This window comes from Pyxicephalus adspersus, chromosome 10 (genome assembly GCF_032062135.1).
Source record: "Pyxicephalus adspersus chromosome 10, UCB_Pads_2.0, whole genome shotgun sequence".
Classification (NCBI taxonomy): domain Eukaryota; kingdom Metazoa; phylum Chordata; class Amphibia; order Anura; family Pyxicephalidae; genus Pyxicephalus; species Pyxicephalus adspersus.
Window position 1 is genome coordinate 3,557,787 of NC_092867.1, and position 12,913 is coordinate 3,570,699.

At 40.2% G+C, this 12,913-nt stretch overlaps 1 pseudogene; it reads left to right on the forward strand.

Annotated features, from left to right (window-relative positions):
* The first annotated feature begins 3,580 nt into the window (after window positions 1-3,580).
* Window positions 3,581-3,692, forward strand: LOC140340175 (U2 spliceosomal RNA; annotated as a pseudogene).
* The last annotated feature ends 9,221 nt before the right edge of the window (window positions 3,693-12,913 follow it).

A 12,913-nucleotide genomic window follows, 5' to 3' on the forward strand; every position in this document is an offset into this window, starting at 1 on the left:
TTCACTATCATGATGCCCCCAACCAGTGTAATCTGAATGGTGATACCCCAAAGACCGCTTCCACCGCCATGATGCCCCCGGACCAATGTGTTTGGAATAGAGATACCCCAAATGCTCCTTCCGATCCCCGGCCCTATCAATGTCCTTGCTGTATTTTCTGCCTTTTGGTAAATAACTCCGACCTCTCAGAAGTGGAATTCTGAACGTGTTATTGTGGTGGAATCTTCTGAAATCTAAACATGAGAAAAACAAAATATTTCCCCGTCTAGCCGATTTTTTTCTTTTATGGCCGACTGTAACTCATGTCAGACAAACCGTGACTTAGTGCAGTTTTACACTTCAGCTGTAACTCTTTGGATGAAGGGACAAAGAACAAAGAACGGAGGGGGCCTTGGAAATGATGAACTGATGGAAAACAATAAATTCCTTTTTTATATATAAAGAAAACCAAAAAATTATTTGTAAAATATTAATTTCACCTTCACCAAACAATACGGGGAACTTTCAAGAAAAGTAGATTATTCCGACGCCCATCATTTACTGCTTATTCCTTGATGAATGTTGCATCGTTCACCATAACCATTCACCTGATTATTGAACATTATTTCCATTTCTGGCTACTAACTAAAGTACCAGTGAGTTAGCTCACTGTGGGGAGGAGGACTGGGAAAATGCTTCCTCCTGCTTGCAACAGACCAATGATTACCTAGGCAGAGTCACTGCACTGGAGCCCAATGGATGGCTTTTTAATGGCGGTGACGTTTATTTTGAACAATTTACAGGCACGGAATCATCATCAAATAATTTTTTTTACAAAACCTTTTGGAAATTGATAAGGCAGCTGAATTTATCTGTTAGGATGTTAATAATGATTTTTTGAGATATTTAAAGGGATAGTCCAGGTGGGCTATGTCACTCGTGCCAATTGCATTGCTTTATTTGGCCATTGGTGTTGCAGAATTGAATGTTGGTTTGGCTCCATATGTGCTTGGTATTCACCCGTATTCACTCCTTGCTGGTTGGATTCATTGTATGTATTTGTATTCTCTGTGTTTCCTAATGAAGTCCCATGAGAAGTTTAAGAAACGGTTAGCTGGTTGCACATTCCGGAATCTACCACAAACTGAAATGTCGCTTTCGGATAGACGAGCCTTTAATCATCATAAAACGTGTCTTGGGCACTCTACAGGAGCGAGCGTTTCACGCCCAATAAATTGCATTATTTTCTGCCCAATAAGACCCGTGAATAAGATTCCTCTCCACCCCATCACTTTATATTTTCTTTTCTCTCTCCCTCCGGACCTTTGCTCAGCAAGGGCAGCTGGCAGTCCAGCCCAACTAATGACGGTGATGAATGGGCATTTTTGGAGTTGGCAATCAATGGTTCGGTTTAATCAAGCTTAGCTGGTTTTGGAACGGCAATTAGGAATCTGTCAATTTCTAAAGGAACGCTCGTGGGAACTCGATGTCTTTTTTGTTGTAAAATCAACTTTTAATTATCATCTCTAAATAAAGAAAGTAATGAGCTGCGGCAGGGCCCCTACTTGGCTTTAACCCTGCCTAAAATGCGATCAGCAGATTGCATTGCAGAGATCGCTCTATAGGTCAGTTATCTGCCTCAATATTGTGCAGATGTAAAGTCACTGAGGGCTGTAAGAGAAACAATACCCACAGGGCAAGAAATCTACCCCTTGACAGGGCATGAACTCTACAGCCAGCTTCTCTAACCATGCCTGGTGGGCAGGCAGCCCAGGTACTGTGCAGCGCCTTCTTTCCCCATAGTGTAACACCAAGGTTTACCAAAAGAGGGCATCCTAGAGTCTTGCCCCTTCATCCAATTCCCAATTGGCTTCCCCAGATGACAACATCAAATATGTAGAGGCTGCCAGCTGGTGCAGGTGACAGTCATGTCATGGTCAAAGGATGCATTTACTGCCTCCATCTACCCATGGCTCGATGGGCTGGGCTGACGGGTGTTAGAAAACAACAACAGGGATAACAAACTCCTTAGGAGTCCCAGGCGATTGGGCCAGGCAGAAGTGTTGGGGTTTTTGGTTGGAGCGAACCATAAAAAAGAAACCAATATTAGGGGATCTTAGGGGTCAATTGTGGATGAGGGCTCAGGGCTCCCCAGACAGTGTTAATGAACCTGGTAGAGGTGGGAGGAAGAATTGGCTTAATGTTAATTTTCTAATTGGTTCATATGGAGGAATTTGTAGCTATTTTTCATGGTTCATTGAAGTTCCAGGAAAGTCATAGAGAGCATTATGTTCTCAGTGAATCTTGGTGAGTTTTGTGTATTTCTTGTATTATCCTGTAATACAGACCGACCACTGCTGTTCTCATTCTAGTGCATGGTGACTGGTCTTGACTCCACCCCCTCCTGAAGATTCCTGCAAGCAGCCTGCAGTGGGTGGAGCTACTGAGTCCCTCCCACAGCTCTGCTCCCTGCACAATGCAAAATGGTGATGATGTCACTGCTATTATTACAAGATATTTGGGGATTTATAAAGTGGATTTATGTTGTGGGATAAAGGTGAATGAAAGTTTTTATGCCAGGAGTTCAGGTTTGAATATATATTAAATAAATATATATATATATATATATATATATATATATATATATACATATGGAGATCTAAAATGTAAACAACAATCAATAATATGATACATTAATACTAAATCCAAGGTATACAAAATCACCAATCAATCAATAATATAAATATAATAACAAAATAAATTCAAAGAATATTTTTGAGACAAAGAATTTATTTTGTAAATGTTTATTTTATGTATTATTGATTGATTGTTGATTTTTTATAACTCGGATTTAGTATCGATGTCATATAATATTTATTGATTGTTGTTTACATTTTAGATCTCCTTCTCTTGAGGAAGCGGACTAAGTATCCGTGAAACGCGTAGAGAGATTGGAATACCTCACTTTCCAGTTTCCAGAAGGGGATTTATGTTGGTGCTAATAATGTTTTTAAATGTTATAATGTATTTTAGAATGTCATTGAAAATAAAGTGAGTTTTATAAATTTAAAAAATTTCTGGAGAATTTGCTGAGTTGGCCTCTAAAAGTCCCGTTATCTAGTTATCCAACCAAACCATGTTGCCTGATTGATTGCAACTCTCTTGCAAAGGGCCCTGAGTTTTATTGTTCATTGAATATATATATGAAAATTTGTAAACACCTGACCCATCACAACTATATGGCCATGTTGGACATCCCATTCCAAAATCATGCCCATTATGGAGATCCCCAATGGTCTTATTATGGAGCTGACCCCTTCCTAGGGACATTATTAATCAGTTTCACCTTGGTGTCTTGCTACTTCTGTTAAATATTTTAAACTTTAAAATAACTTTAAAGTCTAACACCTTAAAAAAAAGAGAACCTGTCATATAGGAATTCTGGTATTCAAAAATTCCAAAGATTTGTGGGGTTGTGCACCTGATTCTGGCTTTCTCACCTATCAAAGTAGTTTGCCAGTGGCATTGGGACCCATGACCTCAATCCACTGGAAACTTTTATATCCATGAACCATTTCCATCATTCAGCAAGACCACTTGTATACAGATATCGGCCTTTTGGCTAAGATCAAGTGTAGTATCTGTTCTTATCAGTGTTCAGGGTGGAAAGGCACTGGCATTCAGGGAAAGAATGCAGTGCACGAATACCTCTGTTAAGGACGGTCTACCTTTGGTGTAGCTCTGTAAGGGGCCGCCCTATGCAAACCTGCCGGCCTTGTCCCCCGGAGGAAGAGCATGGGGCCTGCCCTGATAAGGTAGCTCCATTAGGTTTGACTGACCCGCTGGTGGGAATGGAGAAAACTTGGCCTTACCAATCAGTCCGACAAGTGGTCCGAATCTCGCTCCAGTGTCGTACCACCTGGAGTGGCGATCCAGGGGCACCTTAAAATCACTGGGTTTGGGACCCCACTGATTTTTAAGATGCACAGTCACGTCACTGTTTATACTTGATTTGGCACATCGCCTTTTTCTGCATTAGCTGCGGCTAGTGCAGATGGGCAATTTTTAAAATCTGTTGCCCTGTGTGTTATGCACAGAGCACATCTATTATTAAAATTTTTTTTATGTTGTCACTGTCACTGGTGTGGTATTTGTCTGCCACTTTTTGATAGAGGGTGCTATTCCCTTATGGGTTAGCCCTTTTGTCTTGGGAGAATGCCTTGGCCTAAAAACCAGGCGCTCTCCCTTAGTGGGAGTCTCTCTTCGGGAGAGCTCCCAGCTTGGTATCTGTTGGGACCTGCCTTGGCGGTCCCAGAGAGAAAAGGCCCCTCTCTGGCTTCGGTCAGGGGGCAAGTGTGTCCATTCCGGCTTGGCTGGGTGGGCTTAGTATCCAGCCCTCGTCTGGAGCTTCGGTTTGGAGAAAAGGGTGGCCCTTCCTCTTTAGAGGGGGGTTTTCCAAATAGTACCCCAGTGCACGTTTTTTGTGTGGTGTTTTTGCACTATCACTTTTTTACCGTTCACGGGGAGTGTTTTAGCACGGATCGCGAGATTCGATAAAAGAAAAAAAACTTGTATACAGATAGATGATAAACAAAGAGCTGTCTATAAAAAGCTAAAATATGGAGCAGCAAATGGGTGGAGCTTACAGGAGAAGTAATTTTCAGGGAAACTTCACAGCAATATCTCAGAATGTGTACTTGTTACAAGTATGATAAAGTGTTTCCTTCAACAGACGCCATTGTATTCTTCATATAAAGCTTTATCTCCGGATAGATTCTTTTTAGATGGCCACACGAATGGCACCGAAAAAAAAGATTGCCAACTGTAATTATTTACTATTTCATTTGATGGTGAAGCACTAACAATTACCCGTCCTGCCTTTATCGTGTTATTATTTGAAGCAATATACAGATTTATTTACGTCTTTTGAATCTTTTTTTGTAAAGCTTTGATTGTGGCTTTTTCTTTTTTGCTGCAATTTTTCGCTCCCCTTTTATATTGCCTGGAATAGGGAGATAAATGAGCAGCTTTTCTTTTTCTTTTTTTTTGTTAAATGACAAAACTTAGCTATCAAAAACGGCTTTAAAATGCATTAAACGTCGTCAGGTATTTTTCATTGTATCCCGGGCGTGCTGAGATGTAAGGATTCTATTTAACACAACTAAACTCGTTCACTTTTCTATTAGGATCGCTGAGATGTAATGGTGTGACCTCTTCCCTATGTTTTCCACCATAGCTGAATTGGATTGGAGGGGGGAGGATTGGTTGACCCACGGTAGGCTGCTAAATGTGCATTTACAAGGCCCATGTCTACTAAATGGTGTGAATCAATAGTGGAAGAGCAGGAGCTAAAATATGTGAATAAAACACATATATATATTTATTTTGTGAAGTTTGCAGTGAACAGCTCCTGAAAAAAAAGCTCTGATGAACTGAAAAAAAAAATGATGCATAAAACACCAAGAAACTAGGGTGCTTTTTTGTCCTCCTATAAAGAGGAATAGCCTCACATTCCTGATACCCCTGGGGGCTAACCCTCCATATAGGGGGATTGAGTCAACTTGACCCACCCGGCCAAAGTTAGGCAGATTCCAGGCCTTTTGGGCTGGCCGTAACCGGCCCACCAAGTACTAGGTTGGGAGCTCTACCACTAATGGAGAGCAACCAACCATAAAGCTAGGGAGTTCTCCTGTAAACATTAGGGCTGGGCCTGAAGGCAACAAGCACTCTCTATTCAACAGGTGAACACACAGTGACACCAAAGAACACACTAGTGGCAATAATTAACAAATAAGTGCACATTGCATAACACAATTTTGACGGTTGCGAAAATTGCCCTTTAAAATTACCCTGAGCCAGCTCTAAATAAAAAGTAGTGCTAAAACAGAAAGGCTAAATGTGCCCGGTGTACAGATCAATCTCAATTTGGTGCAATTCCCACAGTGATTTTTGGCACCACTCCTAGAGGTGCAGAACACCTGGGCTTCAACGCTTCCAAGCCCATGGATGAGATCGTTGGGTTCTCTGTCTTAGCAGCTGGACTTGGCCCATCCAAGGGCTTCTTTTTGGGAATGTCCCTAGCCTCCTCTTGCCCTGCCTCCAGAGAGGTTGAACATGGGTCCATTACTCTTATAGAGCATCCCATCTGGTCCCACATTCTGTCAGGTGGTGCTATACCACCACCATCCCCCTGGACAAGGGTGGTAGGGTTGTTCCCCCTCCTGAACACTGAACCAATACTACACTTAATCTTAGTAAAGCTAAATGTGCCCGGTGCACAGATCAATCTCAATGGGGTGCAATTCCCACAGTGATTTGTGGCACCACTCCTAGGTGTACGAAACACCATGGCTTCAGCGTTTCAAAGCCCGTGGGTGAGATTGTTGGGTTCTCTGTCCTACCAGACGGATTTGGTCTATCCGGGGGCTTCTTCTGGGAAAGGTCCCTGGCCCCCTTTGGCCCTGCCTTCCAGAGGAGTGGAACCTGGGTCTATTACCCTTAAAGAGCAACCCATTTTGTCCCACATTCTGTCAGGTGGATTCTATTTAACACAACTAAACTCCTTCACTTTTCTATTAGGATGGCTGAGATCCTAATAAAAAAGTGAGATCCTAATAGAAAAGTGAAGCACCACCATCCCCCTGGACAAGGATGGTAGGGTAGTTTCCCTTCCTGAACACCGAACCAATACTACACTTGATCCAAATGGCCGAAAAGTGATCAAAACCCATATATACCTTGTTACTGTGCACATGCTGTGCCTATACCTTGCTATAACACATTCCTAGGACTTTGATCCAACGCTCCGTCCTCTGACTCTTAATAGGACAACTAGGCAACATCTTTTTTGGTGACACCCATTAGGAGCGCCCTTTCTCTAGTAGGAGCACCCAACACTTTCCCTTTCATTCTTCCAACTTACAAAGGAAATGCAAAGAAAGAGCAGAGGAACAATTATTTTCTCTCTCTCCATCCATCTCTTTATCTATCTCGGACCTGGTCTCCAATACAGAGCTCAGCAATTACCGTTTGATGGTGGCTCCCTGGAGAACTTACAATCACATTTCTGTAAAGTGACTTCTTAGTCCATCTATAGTGGAAATTAGCCTTGTATATTATCACACGGGTAATAATGTCAGGGAATTAAACACGGAAATGACTCCCTCCCCACAGTGATATATAAGACAGGATGATAAATGGGACTGGCTAATGAGCGCTTCCCTGTGATCATTACATTGCATAATGTAAGGAGGATAATCCGGAATAAATGAGAGAATTACAACATGGCAATTAATCAATGGCGAGCTGGTGGGAAGAGTTGAAGGACTTAAAATGTGTGAGCCGTAGGACATGGCGCTGTCCATCTAACATGTTTCAAGCTCTGGTCCTAATGGGTGAGTGGGCAGGTCATAGGTAAGTATGTGTAACGTGAAGACATTAAGTGGCCCTTTGAAGATGAATTGCACTCAACTCAGCCATTGTTTTTTGACACACCTGCGTTAATTGCTTTCTCTTAGCGGTTAGTTTTTTCCAAAGTAATTCATTATTTCTAATCAGAGCCTAATTGAATTTAGGTTTAAAGTGGCTAAATACATTTCAGGTCTTCAGTGTCTTAGTGCTTCTTTCTAAAGCAACCACAAGACTGCAGAGAAGAACCCTTGTGGAAGTTTGGCACACCCCCTCCTGCATCACAGCCAATGAGTGGGGAGTATGATGTTTTCTGATTGGAGAGCTTTAACTGTGACTTAGCAGGGGGCGTGCCACACCTTTTGCAAAGAGACCACTGCTTCCATACAGAATACAAGGGTCTTTATTTGCACTATGCTGGCAGGCATAAGGCATTTCTGCTTTGAAAAAAATAAATAAATAAATAAACTTAACACCTTTGAGAATCAATAAAAATGCCATTATTGATCCTCAGTCTCGTGACCTTGCCAAAGCTAAGTTGATATCATTAGGCCGCTGCAGATAGAAGGACTGATTGGCTGCTCATCACTATAATGGTCCACCTCACTGGCCAATGGGAAGATGCAGATCTCACACTTTTTTGGAATTATAGCTACTTGTAATGGCAAGCTTACATCTCTATACTAAGTTGAGTTGATTGCCCCATTCCCTTGCGTTGATCTCACCGATGACCATAACTGACCCTCTCGTTTTACAGATGCGCTGCCTTCTTATGAACAGTAGATGTATACATCATGGATGTGCTTGATATCTGAGAGAAGAGATGGAACAGGGTGATTACTCCACCGGGGTAATGTGCAGCATCTTAATAAATGTCAGACAAATTGGGAGCTGACAGAGTTATTGATCGAATGGCAGTGCAGTAAGAGAACAAATAAATCAAACCGTATGAAAACCGCACATTACCGAGGCCAGTCATTGTTGACTTTGTAATAGAAGCACCAGAGTGGTTTGGATGAGATAAAGAGAGCTATTTACTAATAGAGATGAGAGAATTTGTCAAAATCTTCTCTGCTACCCTTTGCAGGATTTGACATTCAAACTTTGTAATGGAATAAAATAAATGATCAACAACATATTAATAAAAAAAAGCAATCTTACAATTTGGAGCCCAATGACGGTGCATAAATTGGCTTCCTTGGACTTCTTGTACTCAGTACTTTGTAAAACTTTTTGGCTTAATATGTTGAAATTATATATATTTATTTTTTTTCAGTTCCTCTTTTTTTTGCACATTTTAAAACATTTTTGGGATTATTCTGCACTTGATTATGTTTTTGCCATACCAGTCACCTTGACATGAACATACCCTTCATTACATGAAGCATACCCATGCTTTCAAGTCACGTGTTTCAGTATATTGCTTATGTATCCAACGCTCAATCTTGTTGCCTAAAGGAGGATGTCCTACTTGCACTATTGCTCCATGAGTGACCTTAGCAGAACTTTTCTTTTTAAAACTTGTATAGGCATTCCACACACCAAGAAGTACCTGTCATTACCTTTATGCATCAGAAAAAACTCTTCTGTACCTCTTCTCTTGTTCAGTTTGGGTATTCGATCCTAACTTGGCCATATGTAGAAATTTTCATTCATTCTCTTCTAAATCAAAATCTAATTAATGGTCTTTTTATAAAAAAAAAAAAAATGGAATGGAAGCAATGCCTTCAAGTGATGGTGTGAGGATCAGCAGGGAAACAAACTTATCCTGGAACCAAATCCTAATAGGACGGGTTCTGTCCCTTTTGAAACAAATCGTCCACTTACCATTGGATTACGTATGAATATAGAAAATTACTAGTTTGGAAATGATTGCATTAATAGCCTGTACCAACCTGATATAGGATACCTGCATTGACTGATCCTGCAACTCATTTATCCAGAAAATAGACATCTCTATTGATAGCAGCTAATGAACTCCTGATGAAGCGGACTTTGTTCTGAGAAACGTGTCGATATATCATTAGCCTATTCATTATGTACTATCCTCTGGATTTAATATGTACAAACTTTTGGATTTTTGTGATGTTTTTAACCAGGTTTTATGAATTATAAATGAATAAATCGTTGGATTATTTCCAAATATATTGTTTGAGGTGTTTAAAAAAATATGATATGCTTTAAAAGTCCCAAGGCCAATGACCCAGCCAAAACAAAGCGCCTTGCAATGTTAGATTGAAAGGGATGTGGCATATTCTAACCATTTGCATTAACCTAAAGGAGCTATCTTGAGTACATTTGTTAGATGTTGTTGCGTCTCCAACGTCCTCAGCTTACCTCCTCCGAGTCTGTCCAGTGGGCTGTGATTACATTGCGGTATATTGATAAAGAAACCTATTGATTAGAATATGACTTAGAATCCAAGTGATAGTTTCCTTTATCAAAATCAATCTACTACTCACATGCGGAGTGAGAACATTAGCATTGGAATAGCTTCAAATGACATTGGTGTGTTTCCAGTGTCCTCAGTTTACCTCCTCCGGGTCTGTCCAGCGGGCTGTGATTACATTGCAGTCCATTGATAAAGAAACCCATTGATTAGATTATGACTTAGAATCCAAGTGATGGTCTCTTTTATCAAAATCAATTCTACTACTCCCTTCCCAAGTGAGAACATTGGCATAGAAGCAAAGCCTTCAGATGTAATTGGTGGTTTTCCAACGTCCTTGGTTTACTTCCTCCCATTCTATCCAGTGGGCTGTGTTTACATTGCAGCCCATTGATAAAGAATTCCATGGATTAGATTATAACTGAATTCAAGTAATGGTCTCTTTTATCAAAATTAATTCTAGTACTCATTTGCTGAGTGAGAACTTTGGTGTGCAGCCAATGTAACCTTCGTTTAATCTATTTTAAGGGCTGTGGTTGCATTGTAGCTCAATGATAAAGAAGGCTATTGATTTATTTCTGAGTCAGCTTCTAGTGAATGGAATTCTTTTTTTTTTTTTTTATCAATGGTATAATCAGATGCCAATAAGAAAGTTAAACTTAATCAGATAAAGGGTTTACTGTCTTAAAATAAACTTTGTAAGGATAATCATCAGCCAAGACTACCAGTTTTGCTTGTCCATGGCGGATTGATGAATGATGTTGGGGGATCGTTGTACACAGATTCTGGTGTCTGATTCAAATTTTAATCATTGTATTACTGGGGCATAGTGGATTGATATACAACCAATCAGAACGGCTGCTGTTCTCTCCTATGGAGGGGAAGACTGTTGGCGGTTACTCACTTGCCTTACTCTCTCCATAGAACAAGGCATGTTCATTCATTCGTCACTGCCAATGATCACGAAAATTAATTTCCAGACATAATACTCTGATGCCCATGCGGCTATAATAAAAAAAAGTGTTTGTGTTAGACTGAATGCTTACTTTGAACTTTTTAAAACTTACCCAGATTCCCTTTCAGCAAATCAACGTCTCAGATCAGATGAAAATACAACATTTTATAAACATTTTTTCACCTGCAATGTTTCAATTGTTTTCAAATTTTTGGGGCAGATTTATAAAAACAAAAAATCCTCCAGGATTACCTTATAAGACCTTTGATACCAATATCAGGGCCACTCAATATTCTCTGCCCCGGCCCCTCATCTGTTTTTGCTTAAGTTTCCTTTGGACACATGAAATAAAATTCTGCATCTGATCTTATAATAGCGCCGTTGGTCATAAAAGTGAGTTTATTTTTGGCGTTTCTCATCCGTGTTTAGATCCCATTGTTTGTTTTTCCTAATCCGCAGCAATTTGTCGTTTTTCAGCTGTTCAGAAACATAGAGAAGAAAACAAGACACAAACTTCCTACGGTTATGCCCTCGGGATCTTGCTGGAGAAGAATGAAATGGATCAAAGGCATTGCATTATGTAGAAAAAAAAAAACAATATTTCACCTTGGCTACAAATGGATTGAGTGGGGTTTTGAAACATTGGGTTTTTTGGAGAGGTAGGGGGAGGGGGCAGGCTACAAAAGGATCATTTGTAAGATTTATGAAGCCTATGTATTGCTGGAAGGTAGTGTATGATGTGTTTTATGATTGTATTATTGTGCATGTGTATTCCTTTGTGTTTTCCAATATGCTTTAGTAAGTTCCACTTTACAAATTTGCAATCAGGCAGGGTCTTTATTGCAGAAAACGACAAGCAATGTCCTACATACTTACCTGCCTGAGCACACTCTTAGAGTGTCTAAATCGAAAGCCAAAGATCGAAACAAGAAGGCGGCACCTGGGGACAGGTGAGTATACACAGGGATTGTTTCCACTTTAATGTTGTTAGGAAATGCTTAGCGGGTCGGCAATTCCATGCTGTGCTCCACTTCAGTATCCCACACAGCTTATTTTGTCCAGCAATGTCACTTGAAAGAATAAAGAAGAATAAAGAAATAGCAGCAGCCCCTGCTCACCTTTAGCCGTGCAGCCTGATGTATTTTTATTACAATTGGGAAAAAGGGGCTGAATTAGAACCTTCAAGTTGGGATCCGCAAGGATTATTTCACTCAAAACTAAAATCATAGAAAATTCCTTTTGAAATGGCATGAGTCCAGCTTCCAGATTAAGGATTGAGGGAATGGAGCGGTCTATGTGCTCATCATAAACTGCCACTTGTCTGATCATGTGATTTTTGTCCCATCAGGTATTCCAACCAGAGAATTGGCTGATATCACTAATGGAGGTCATAAGGATGGAAGAGGTCCAGTTCATGCCAACAAAACAAATTATCACAGCAATAATAGAGAAGTAGCAGTGTAAATATTAGTTTTTATTCTTGTATCCTTACAAATTCAAGCCTCATTGTGTAGTTGTGATTGCCTATAGCTGAGAACCTATCCACCTATCCACATGTGCACTATATCCACTATCTTGCCTTTTGGTTTCCTGTTACCAGATTGAGGTCCTACAACTGCTTCCCTCCAACTTCCTTTGAGAACTAATCCTGCCTCCTCGTGTAGACTTATGGCCTCTCATGTAATAAAAGGATGTAAATATCTGGAGTTAGTAAACTTTCAGGACTCAAATTCTCTAAGACCACATCCCAATGTACTATACATAGAAAGCACAGTCTGGTTTCCCTTAGGAAGCCACATTTTTTAGGGATTGTTAAGGTCAGGTTTGTATAACCAAATAACAATAGGATATAAAATCACATTACATTTTATTTGCAAACATTATATAAAACCACACAATACAAAATTATAAAATCAAACATTTGCTGATTATGAAGCACTCAGTAAATCTGCTAGTGGAAACCTCTCCAAAATGGGGTGTTCCATCGACTTCAACGCGTTTCGCGGAATCTATGTCCGCTTCCTCAGGAAGAGGAGATCTACAAATAACAATTAATTCTTAGTGCATTTAATCAAGATGTGTGCATTATTCATTTTATTTCCTACAGTAACATTTTTCAATTTCTCAATAGATTGACAATACTTATCCCAATAAAAGGAATAAGTATTGACAATCTATTAAAA